This window comes from Lactuca virosa, chromosome 8, assembly GCF_052849685.1.
Source record: "Lactuca virosa cultivar CGN04683 chromosome 8, Lactuca_virosa_CGN04683_v6, whole genome shotgun sequence".
In the NCBI taxonomy this organism is placed as follows: Eukaryota; Viridiplantae; Streptophyta; class Magnoliopsida; order Asterales; family Asteraceae; genus Lactuca; species Lactuca virosa.
Window position 1 is genome coordinate 102,619,594 of NC_136433.1, and position 12,106 is coordinate 102,631,699.

The window sequence follows — 12,106 nt, forward strand, 5'->3', positions numbered from 1 at the left end:
AATAGTTATGGACTTAGACACCTTATCCAACAGTCTCCCACTTGGATAAGTCTAATAACTATAACTGCAATACTTCAGGAACCGATCGGCAATCGTAGCTCTTTCAAGGTCTCTCGGAACTGAGAAGATGATGATACGCCATTTAAGATAAGTGATCATATAATCCTCTGTTCTAGATATCAGCCGGAAAAATACATGGAACAATGTCTTACTTATTGTCCAGCAGTTTGTTTCCCGATTTCCGATTTGTTTGACAAAGAACTTAATTGAACACATCAACTTAGTTCTGACCGGGCCCGGTACATAGGTCAAAACAAAATCATCGAGGGGCCCAGATATCAGCTTCTAATCCAAGAAGGAACAGATAAACTTCGACTCATATGTTTGTTCTACCACTCATTGAATTATACACAAAAGCACGTTTTATAACATCGAGTTACCAATGCGTTAACGTACAATCAATGCATAACCAACTCATAAGTAACAAATCATATCTCTAGGTTTGAAGACTTATATGATATTACCGTCTCACGATCACTCGAGATAAATTCCATGAAGTGATTCCAGTGAGCGTGGGTTGAGTCCAATGCTCAGAACTTATGAGCACTCATGAGTGTTGTAGCCATGTCCAACAACTTAGACCTCTGCAACCAATCATGACAGTCTTGATTCATACCTACTTCCGACATATGACCGACTGTGGAGGTTCGAATAATATGATATACCAAACATAATTATTCTGGAAGTCAAAACATGCAAAAGAAATATAGTAAACGATCGACAAGAGATAGCAACACTTTACTCATAAATAAAACACCTTTTATTCATCATCTAATGTCAATTACACTTTACAAATTTCAAGGTTATCTAACTACTAAATCTAATATCATCCTTCAGCCCTATGCTCCGAGCATGCTGGAGATGCTTAACCCGAGTCAGTCCCTTCGTGAGGGGATCTGCTGGATTCTCATCCGATGATACCCTCTTTGCCACGAGGAGTCCTTCTTCTATTTGATGTCTGATGAAATGGTATTTTCTGTCGATGTGTCTGGATCTCCCGTGATCCCTTGGTTCCTTGGCTAAGGCAACTGCACTTTCACTATCACAGAAAATTTCCATTGGCTCTTTAATAGCTGGTACAACTCCAAGGTCTCCAATGAAGTTCTTCAGCCATATCGCCTCCTTTGCTGCCTCGCTAGCTGCTATATACTCTGATTCGCAAGTTGAATCAGCCACTGTCTCTTGCTTGGAACTCTTCCAAGAAATTGCTCCTCCATTTAGGGTAAAGACCCAGCCTGACTGAGAGCGGAAATTATCCCTATCAGTCTGAAAGCTAGCATCACTATACCCTACAACTCTCAAGTCTTCACTCCCACCGAGGGTAAGGACCCAGTCCTTAGTCCTCCGTAGGTACTTGAGGATATTCTTTACCGCAGTCCAGTGTGCCTTGCCAGGGTTCCCCTGATACCTGCTAACCATGCTCAAAGCAAAGGCTACATCAGGTCGAGTACACGTCATAGCATACATGATCGATCCTACAGCCGAAGCATAAGGTATTCGACTCATTTCTGCTATCTCAGCCTCAGTACTAGGGCTTTGTGTCTTACTCAATCTGGCATTACTCTGGATGGGTAACTCTCCTTTCTTGGAGTCCTGCATGCCGAATCTCTTCAACACCTTATCCAAGTAAGTACTCTGACTAAGTCCAATTAGTCTTTTACTCCGGTCTCTCAAGATCCTTATCCCTAGAATATAGGCAGCTTCTCCTAGGTCCTTCATAGAGAAACACTTCCCAAGCCAGGACTTAACTTCCTGCAGAGTTGGGATGTCATTTCCTATGAGTAGTATGTCATCCACATACAATACCAAAAAGCTAACTATACTCCCACTAGCCTTGACATATACACAAGATTCATCTTCACTCCTAGAAAAGCCAAATTCCTTGACTTTCTCATCAAAGCAAAGATTCCATATGCGAGGTGCTTGCTTTAACCCATAAATGGATTTCTCAAGCTTACACACTCTATTAGGGTACTCTGTGTTGACAAAACCCTCTGGCTGACTCATGTAAACATCCTCAGCCAACTTTCCATTAAGGAAAGCGGTTTTGACATCCATTTGCCATATTTCATAGTCATGAAATGCGGCTATGGCTAACAGAACCCTAATAGACTTAATCTTGGCCACTGGAGAAAAGGTCTCATCATAATCAACTCACGGAGTTTGTAAGAAACCCTTTGTAACCAGTCGTGCTTTATAAGTGTGTACATTACCATCCATGTCGGTCTTCTTCTTGAAGATCCATTTGCACCCTACAGTCTTACGACCTGGTACATTCTCAACCAAGTTCCAAACTTGATTGTCATACATGGACTGTATCTCGCTGTCCATTGCCTCTTTCCACTTGGCTGACTCAGGGCCTGCCATGGCTTCCGCGTAACTGTTAGGTTCATCCAGACCTATCAGCGTCTCATCACTGATAAGTGTATCACCTTCCGCAGTAATATGGAATCCATAGTAATGCTCAGGTGCATTCCTAACCCTTGTGGAACGCCTCAGAGGTACAGACTTGTCAATTGGCTCAACAGAAGTTTCCTCCTCAAGTTGAGTGCTAGGGTTTGAAGTTCCTTCACCACTTGACTCTTGAATTTCTTCAAGGTCAACTTGCCTCCCACTGTCTCCTTGGCTTATGAACTCTCTCTCTCGAAAGAAATCCCTCCTAGCTACAAACACCACATTCTCACTAGGTCTGTAGAAGAGGTAACCAAATGATTTCTGTGAGTAGCCGATGAAAATACACCTCTCACTTCGAGGTTCGAGCTTATCATGAGTCTCGCGTCTCACGAAAGCCTCGCAACCCCAAATCTTAATGTGGTCTAGTTTGGGTACTTTACCAATCCACATCTCATGAGGAGTTTTGGCAACTTTCTTTGTGGGAACTAGATTAAGGATATGGGTGGCAGTCTCTAAGGCATACCCCCAAAATGATATTGGTAGCGAAGCTCGACTCATCATGGAACGAACCATATCCAACAAGGTTCGATTACGCCTCTCAGCTACACCATTCAACTGCGGTGTCCTGGGAGGTGTCAATTGTGAGACAATCCCACATTCCCTAAGATAGTCGAGGAACTTTGAACTAAGATACTCACCACCTCGATCGGATCGAAGCATCTTAATGTTCCTGCCCAATTGATTCTCGACTTCCTGTTTAAACTCTTTAAACCTCTCAAAAGTCTCTGACTTATGCTTGATTAAGTAGACATATCCATATCTACTGTAATCATCAGTAAAAGTCAAATAATAACGATTAGCATCCCTTGTGGCATGTTTGACCCTCTCACAAGAGCCTGTGAAGGGTGACTTTGTCATTTTTCCAAGTAAGCATGATTCGCAACTATCATATGACTTTAGGTCAAATGACTCCAATACTCCATCCTTTTGGAGTTGGCCTATCCGTTTCTTGCTTATATGTCCAAGACGACAATGCCATAATGATGCTTTATCCAAGTTATTATCATTAACAGAATCAATACACAATATATTATTTCCTAAGTTATCAACCACAGATACAGTTTCATACACACCATCACAAGGTAATGCTTTAAAATAAAGAACATTATTAAAGAAAGCATTAATCGAACCAACTTCATTATCAAATGAAAAGGTGAAACCTTGTTTATACAATGCATGAAAGGAAATAATATTTCTTGCCATTTCTGGCGAATAACAACATTTATTCAAATCTAAACTAAACCCACTACTTAGAGATAAAGTATAAACTCCAATCTTGGTGACAGGTAAAGCTTTCCTATTCCCCATGATAAAGTTTATTCTTCCATGCTCCACATTCTCACTTCTTCTTAGTCCCTGCAAATCAGAACATATATGAATACCACAACCGGTATCAAGGACCCAAGAGTTAGAATGGGGTGAGTTATTAGATAAGATAGTGTAAATACCTGCATGGTTGGGTTTAACTTTCCCATCCTTCACATCTTGCTGGTACTTTGGGCAGTTCCGCTTCCAATGTGACTTTTCATGGCAATAGAAGCATTCAGCCTCTTTAGGGTCAGAAGAAGGAGTGACAAAACCTTTCTTGGTTCCACTTGAAGAAGAGCCATCAAGGGTCCTAGCCTTGGTACCATTCGAAGAGCTCTTCCTCTTCTTCCCTCTACCTATCCCGATTGCCAAAACCGGGGCGGAGTTTAGAGTAGGAGTGTTAACAACCGACTTACCCTTAAGACCTGTTTCTGCGGTCTTGAGGAGTCCCTGAAGTTTGCTGAGTGTGACCTCTTCCTTATTCATGTGATATGTCATGCGGAATTGATCATAGCACGATGGTAAGGAGTGCAAAATGATATCTATTGCAAGCTCCTCAGGGAAGTTCACATTAAGCTTCAGCAACCGATCCACATACCTTTGCATTTTCTGCATGTGGCTCGTGACGGATTCCCCGTCCTTCATCATGGTTATTATGATAGAGCATATGATTTCATACCTCTCTTGTCGTGCACTTTGATGGTATCTTTCCATCAGATCTTGGTGCATTTCAAAAGGGTAGAAGTCCTCATAGGACTTTTGGAGTTCCGCTGTCATGGTGGCCAACATGATGCATGCCACTTTTGTAGCATCCCTTTCATGTGCCCGGAAGTCAGCGATCTCCTGGGGAGTTGCAGTGGTCTCATCAATCTCCTTAAGCTCCTTGTCAAGGACATACTCTTTGTCCTCGTAGCGGGTAATCATTCGGATGTTTCTGATCCATTCATTGAAGTTGGATCCATCAAAAGTGACTTTCCCACACAAGTTCATAAGGGTAAAGGAGTCATTAGGATTAGAGCCAGAAGCAGCATTGTTTGAAGACATCTGAAAGAAGAGAACAAGATTAGTTTAGATATTAAGAGAGTCCTTAATAAAACACCCAAATGTAATATTAAGGCTAGGATCCAATCACAATATATTATAACTTAGAAGAGGTATGCCGTAATCCAAGCTATAACATATTTGAAAGGTAGGTGAATGACGATTCACCAATTTCCACCATGAAAAACGAAATATAGATATTAGGTTTTTAATTGGTTCTTAGAAATTCCTAGATTCTTTTGAGATTCAATGAACTTTTCAAAGGCATGTTTCAATCTCGAGTGTGCCCTCCAAGTTTTGTGACTGGGATACCGAGGATCACAAAACGAGGTGTGAAGTAACCATGCAAATCACTTGGTACCCTTAAGGTTTATCACTCAATCGATGTGCCGGTAAACCACACACGCTCCACCGATGCTATGGTAAACCTTAAGTCACCCTTTACCTACCTTGTTAAGTCCAAGTTAGTGTGCCGGTTAACCACACACGCTCCACCAACGACTTAAACAAAGTGTAAAGTGTAATTTCATGGATTAGCACCTTATTCACATTTTCCTAAAGTAACTAAGATTGGGAATTTAATAAAAGCATTTAGTTACTTTATAATATTCATCATACTTTTAATGAGAATTTATAAGTCCTTGTCTTACCCGTTCGGCTAACGACCCTCCACCGATCAAGGAAGCGGTGGGTGAGAGTGGACACCCATTAAGTTGCCATTTTATAGGCAACAACCTTATACCCCCCTTATAGACCGGCTTCGTGAATGAGGCGTACTAGCGGTAAGACGACTTGACGTTATACATATATATATTAGTAACTTATAATATTATAAAGTATAAGGGTTGAATTTTAACTTTTAAAATTCTAAGGGTTGGAACTAAAGTTTTAATCAAGACTTTACATGTTCCAAAACTTGAGGGCAAGTTTTGTAAACTTCGAAAACTTTTCATTTCTTATAACTTATGAATTAATTGAGTAATAAAAATGAAGACTCTTCATTTTTGTAACTCTTGTGTTCTTTTAATGGCTTTAATAAAAGTGAGACTTTTGGTTTTCCATAACTTGAGGACAAGTTATGGACTCCATTAAAACACATTATGATCATGAATTAAACTACCATGAAGGTTACAAACAATTCCTATGATCATCTAATCTTCATAAGTTCAAGAACATGAATATGAACACTTTCAAGAATCAAAAATTACACTTAAAAAAAAACTTGTAATTTTAATAATTGCCATTGTAAATGGATTAGCATAAACATTACACCATCTAAAACAAGCTTTAAAACATCAAAACAGTTTAGGGTAATGTTTCTAGTCCATTTCCAGCAACAAATGTGCAAACTTTCATACGAGCAGAAAACAGAAAAACGATTTTTTTTTCAAGTTGTTTGCACAAAAAAAAAAGAAAAAAAGAAACAACAAACGAACCTGGCTCTGATACCACTGATGGGTTTTGAGCATTCTAACACTTCCTAAGTGTACATGCAACCCTAATAACCTTGGATCTATGTTTGTCTAATAATCATGCAAAGTTGAATTCCAAGGTTATATTCCTATCTAGCATACATGGGGAACATTTTTAACTTGAATGAAAGATAGAATAACTTACCTTGTTGTTGATTATGATCCTTGAAATCTTGTGAGCCTAGCACCCCAAGTGTGATGCCTCAAATGCTTCACACAACACCAAATGCAAAGGAGTAAACTTTGAGAGAATCTTACACTTGCAAAATCGGCTCTAGCCCTCTTGTTTCTTAGTGTAGCCAATTTTGGTGGAGAATGAGTTTCTTATATAGTGTTGACACATCTAGGGTTACACCATGTAAACCCTAATGTGTCATGACTCTTCATTTCCATGACCCATGGGTTTGTAACTCCCATGGAGCATCCATGGAGCATCCTATGGGTGGAACCCAACTTGATAATCCATGGAGCCTCTTAGCCCACTATATAAGATATGGAAGATTTACATAATCTACCCATATATTTAATTAGTTATCTTTTGATCACTTAATTAATTCTAAATTAATTCTTGATCAAACTAATTAAATAATATTATTAATATATTAGAACTTATAATATATTAATAAACCATAAGTGTTATTTCTCTCATTTTAGTTTATCCAATTGCATGGTGCCATGCAACCCAAATGGACCATGCCGGGTCGGGTCAAATACATACCAGAAATAGTTATGGACTTAGACACCTTATCCAACAATATGATATGCTAGTTGATTATGTATGTTATTGTATGGAAGACCCCGGGAAGAGTCCGTGGCAGTTGGATATAAGACCATGTGGGGGAGCCCATGATATTCGTAGGTAAAGACCATGGGGGGAGCCCATGGCATGAAGGTATAAGACCATGGGGGGGAGCCCAGAACATCCTTATATGTTGATATGCATGGCTTATGTGGTAGAGATAGCTTGTATAGCTAATATGATATGTGATATGTGGTAGAGATAGCTTGTATAGCTAATGTAATACGTGTTATGTGGATTGTGTGTGGGTATGCTCTGGGGGACTCACTAAGCTTCGTGCTTACGGTTTACAGTTTTGGTTTCAAGTATCATTGGTTTGGAAGGGAAGGGATCAGATTGATCGCAGTGCACACAGCTATGATTTCCGCAATGAATGATTTTGGGATGAACTTTGATAAATGTTTTACTTAATGATGATTTGAAATGTTTGAAATAAATGGTATCAATGTTTTAGCTATACTAAAAATGAAATTTTTACCCTTGATTTTTGGGTCGTTACAATATAATATTTCAAATGGACGAAAAGAATTAGTCACTTTATATTTTAGGGACAAGTAACAATATTATTGTGAAGAATTAATATAAATGATCCAACTTCTATCATTATGATGTATAATATATATTGTTAATTCATTTGCACTCAAGATGGATTTGAGAATCTGTTTTGTTTTTTTTTTATGTCTTTTTTGTTAGATTTCGGTAGAAAACGAAACGTTTTCTTAAACTTTTGAATTTGTTTCACGGATTCAGACATATTCTTATATATTTCATTATATATATTTAACTGCTTTGTCTGTAATATTTAGTATGAATCTCAAAATGTATTTTTTTTTGTCAATAATATATTTTTGATGTAAAATAAAATTAGTTTGAATTTTCCGAACATATTGATCATTTGGGTAAACCCAAAAAAATCGGCTATTTAGTTATGTTCTCTATAATCATACAATTATTCTTATCTTTTATAAAAAGCCTAATTTAAATTTTTTTGACATCGATTCTTATTTTATCAATTTTGGTGGTTTCTTAACTTTTAAGAATTACCGCATCTGAAATGGCATCCACAGGGGCTTTTGAAGCCTTAGGCCGTTTTTTTGTCAAATCCTCGAGTCAAAGGTCTAAATCTTAGGATCAAAGAATGGCAACATGCTTGAGGTACCCGACATAACTTATAGGATGTTGGGGGCATCGAACACGTTGCCTCTAGTTTATGAAATAATATAGGGAAAAAATACAGAGAGTCTAACATAGCATCTAAGATGGTAGTCAGGACGTTGACCACAATTAGGAATCCCATGTTCACCGATTGATGCATGGGCAGATTTAGGGGGTTCCTGGGGCGGCCGATGTAACCCCTCAAATTTTGCAGCGCAATGTAATTTTTTCGTTAAATTTTCCGGCGTACAACTCCTAAAATCATATGTGTAACCCTTGAGATTTTTCCTACGTCCGTCACTTTGAGGATTTGACGAGATGCATGCTAAAACGTTGTCGTGGAAGACTAGAAGTTTATGCAACTTACTTTATTTAAAGGGCACAATAGAAGGATACAATCCCTAATTAATTTTCCACATACTTCAATCATCTTTTCTTCACGTCTATATTTTTTTATGGCAAAACAACAAGGGGAAACATATATGATTACACATATCATTGATCTCATTCATCATTCTCATATTCTTGTAGCTTTGAAAAACAACTTCTTGATTAAATAGTGTTTGTTGAGGACTATAGAGGCCTAATTCACTCAAAATTGTTTGCAGTGAGATTTTTATGTGACTAGAATAGGTTATTTTTTTATTATTTGTATTGAGAACAATAAGCATTCATGTAATATCAAGTTTTATTGTGCTTAATTTTCAAGTTTGTTGCATTAGTTTATGATACATTATTGTATATATCTAATTACAATTGGAAAATGAATAGTATATTTTTTGGCCTTGAGACTTTAACCTCAAGATTTTTTATGTGTCTTGATAAGATAGATCTAGACATCGATAGTATAGTATTTTAATTGATATAATTATATTGTGTCTTTATATTTAAACCTGTTATTTTAAAAGTTATTAATATTTATGTAGATCATGACGTACTAGTTTTTTTTTCAAGGTTTTCAGTGAACGACTCATATTTTTGTGTTTTTTTATTTCTACAACGCAATTGTATATTCTAGTAACAAAAGTTTTTTATTCTCGGATAATCATATGTTTTGATTGTTTTTTTTTTCTTTTGAAACGATCAAATATTTATTCAAACAGAATGAAAACAACGTAAAATAATCGTAAAAATTTGGTACCTAACTAAATCAAACAAATAGAAATTAACTTATAGAAAGTTTAAGAAAAATTACATATTTTAAAACTTTTTTATTTATAATTCATACTTTAATATTTTAACGTTTTAAAATATAATATTTCAAATGGATGAAAAACACTACTCTTTTTAGTCACTTTATATTTTAGGGACAAGTAATAATATTATTGTGAAGAATTAATATAAATGATCCAACTTCTATGGATATTGATGATGTATAATATATGTTGTTAATTCTTTGTGCCAAAGACTTATTCGGATTTCAGAATCTATCTTGTTTTTTTAGTAGTTTTTTTATTAGATTTCGGTAGAAAACGAAACGTTTTCTTAAAATTTTGAATTTCTTTTACGGATTTACATATATTCTTAAAGATTTCATAATACATGTTTAATTCCTTTATTTTTAATATTTAGTATCAATGTAACACCTGGTTTTCCGGATCGGGTTGATTTAGGGTTTCAAGGAGTCAAGGCTTGGTTTTTGGGTAAAACCCAGACTCACAACGTGAGGCATAGAGAGGTCACAAAGTGAGCAACGATCAATTAAGATTTTGATTTAAGCTGATCACGAGTCACGACGTGAGCATTAGGAACTCACGACGTGAAATACGCTGCAACCTAATCCCATGATATTTTAGGGCTTCCTTCGTATTTAAACCCTATAGACCTTATTTTAGGATTTCTAAACATGCAGTCTCTTTCGTCCCTAAACTCAGTAAAACCCTAACCCTAATATCCCTTTGTGTTTCTTGAACTTTTGGTGGAGTTTTGATGGTTTGAAGAGGAAGAGATCACCATGGAATCATAGTTTTGGCTTGGAAGTTTCAATTGCAACCCTTAGCTACACTACTGGACCAATGTGAGTAATCAAGATCCAAGCTTTATGTTTCCTTATTGCTAGATCTAAGGTTGTATGCATATTTATCCAAGATCTTAAGAGTTGTAACATCCGGATTTCCAGGTATCATAATTTAAGTATTTATTTTTGAGTCAAGAAGAGGGACTCGACGAGTTGACGCCTAAACTCGTCGAGTACGATCGCGACTGATGACTAGTATTAATGAATGGACTCGACGAGTCGGCGACTCGACTCGACGAGTCCGCGCTATTGGCAGAAACCCTAAATCTTTGGGCATGAGCCCTATTTAAAGGCACTTATGGCGTTCAATTGCGGCTGCCTTTCCAGAAGAGAGAACCCTAGCGAGTTTGAGTGTGTAGAGTGAGAGGAAGAGCTATCTTGAGCTTTTTGGGGTGATTTTGCAAAGGAGGAGAAGAGTTCCAGCAAGAAGGACCAGAGGAGGTTGTTGTTCTGAGTTAGTCAAGCAAGGAGCTTCATTATGAGGTACCAAATCGAACCCTTCTTCTTCCCTATTGTGTAGATTCCATTTTTGGGGTTAGGGCTTGAATTACTTCATTTTTGGGGTCTTGAATGCATCAAATCCCTCTTCCTAGTTGTGTTATAGATCTGGACCTTTCTAGGTCCAGAGAGCCAGAAAGTATGAAGCTTTAGTCGAGTAATCATAGGGTTTTGAAGCTAGGAAGCATTAATGGGGTTTCTATGGTATATAATGCAAGATACACCATGCATGGACACCAAGTTTAGACCTTTACGTGATTTTTGGGTGTTAGAAGGTCAGATCTATAAGTTAGAGAAACAGATCTGACCTCAGAAGGTCGTTTGAGCATTGTCATGGAGGAAACTCGCCGAGTCGGATCGGGTTGCCCCGCGATTCGTGATCAGTGGTAACCCGTCGAGTGAAAGGTTAACTCGACGAGCCGAGTAAGGCCTTAGGAGGATTTAGAGGACACGCATAGACTCGCCGAGTCACCCGAGTTCACTCGACGAGTCTGGTCAAAGTTAGACCGTTGACTGGAGTTGACACCTGTTGACCTTGGGGGTTTGGTCAAACTGATTCATGAGGGGCCATGGAAGGGTAGAATGGTCTTCTACCCATTCTTTAGAGATGTGATCATGAGAAGAGTTTTGATTAGAGATATTATCTTTTGATAGGCGGAGGCTAGGTCGGGGATTATCGAGCACGAGAGTTTGCTAGACATCATACGAGGTGAGTCTTCTCACTATACATTACCTAGAGTGGTATCTATGTGCAGACCGGAGGGTCTTATGTGTTATGTGTATGTTAGAGATTATGTGCATTGTGATATATGTATGCTATGTGTTATATAGACCGCACCGGAGGGTCCAACGACTTACGAGGCCAGGGGGTCCTCAACCAGACCGGACCAGAGGGTCCAACGATTTAGACCGGACCAGAGGGTCCAACGAGCTAGACCGGACCAGAGGGTCCAACGAGTTACGGGACTGGAGGGTCCCGCTGAGATACATTGACCAGAGGGTCTTACCGAGTTACAGCCTCGAGTGGCTTATGTGCTGTATGTGGTATTTTGGGGAACTTACTAAGCATTTATGCTTACAGTGTTATGTGATATGTGTTTCAGGTACTAGCGAGGATCGCGGAAAGGCGACAGCATGATTTGTACACACTGGCAGAGTATTATGTTTTTGAGATTCAGGGATATGTTTTATTGTGATGACACTTGATACACATGAGATTTTGAGAATATTATATGAGTTTTATTGTGTTTGGAAAATGAAAAATTGTTTTGAAAATTACGTCGTTACAAGTTGGTATCAGAG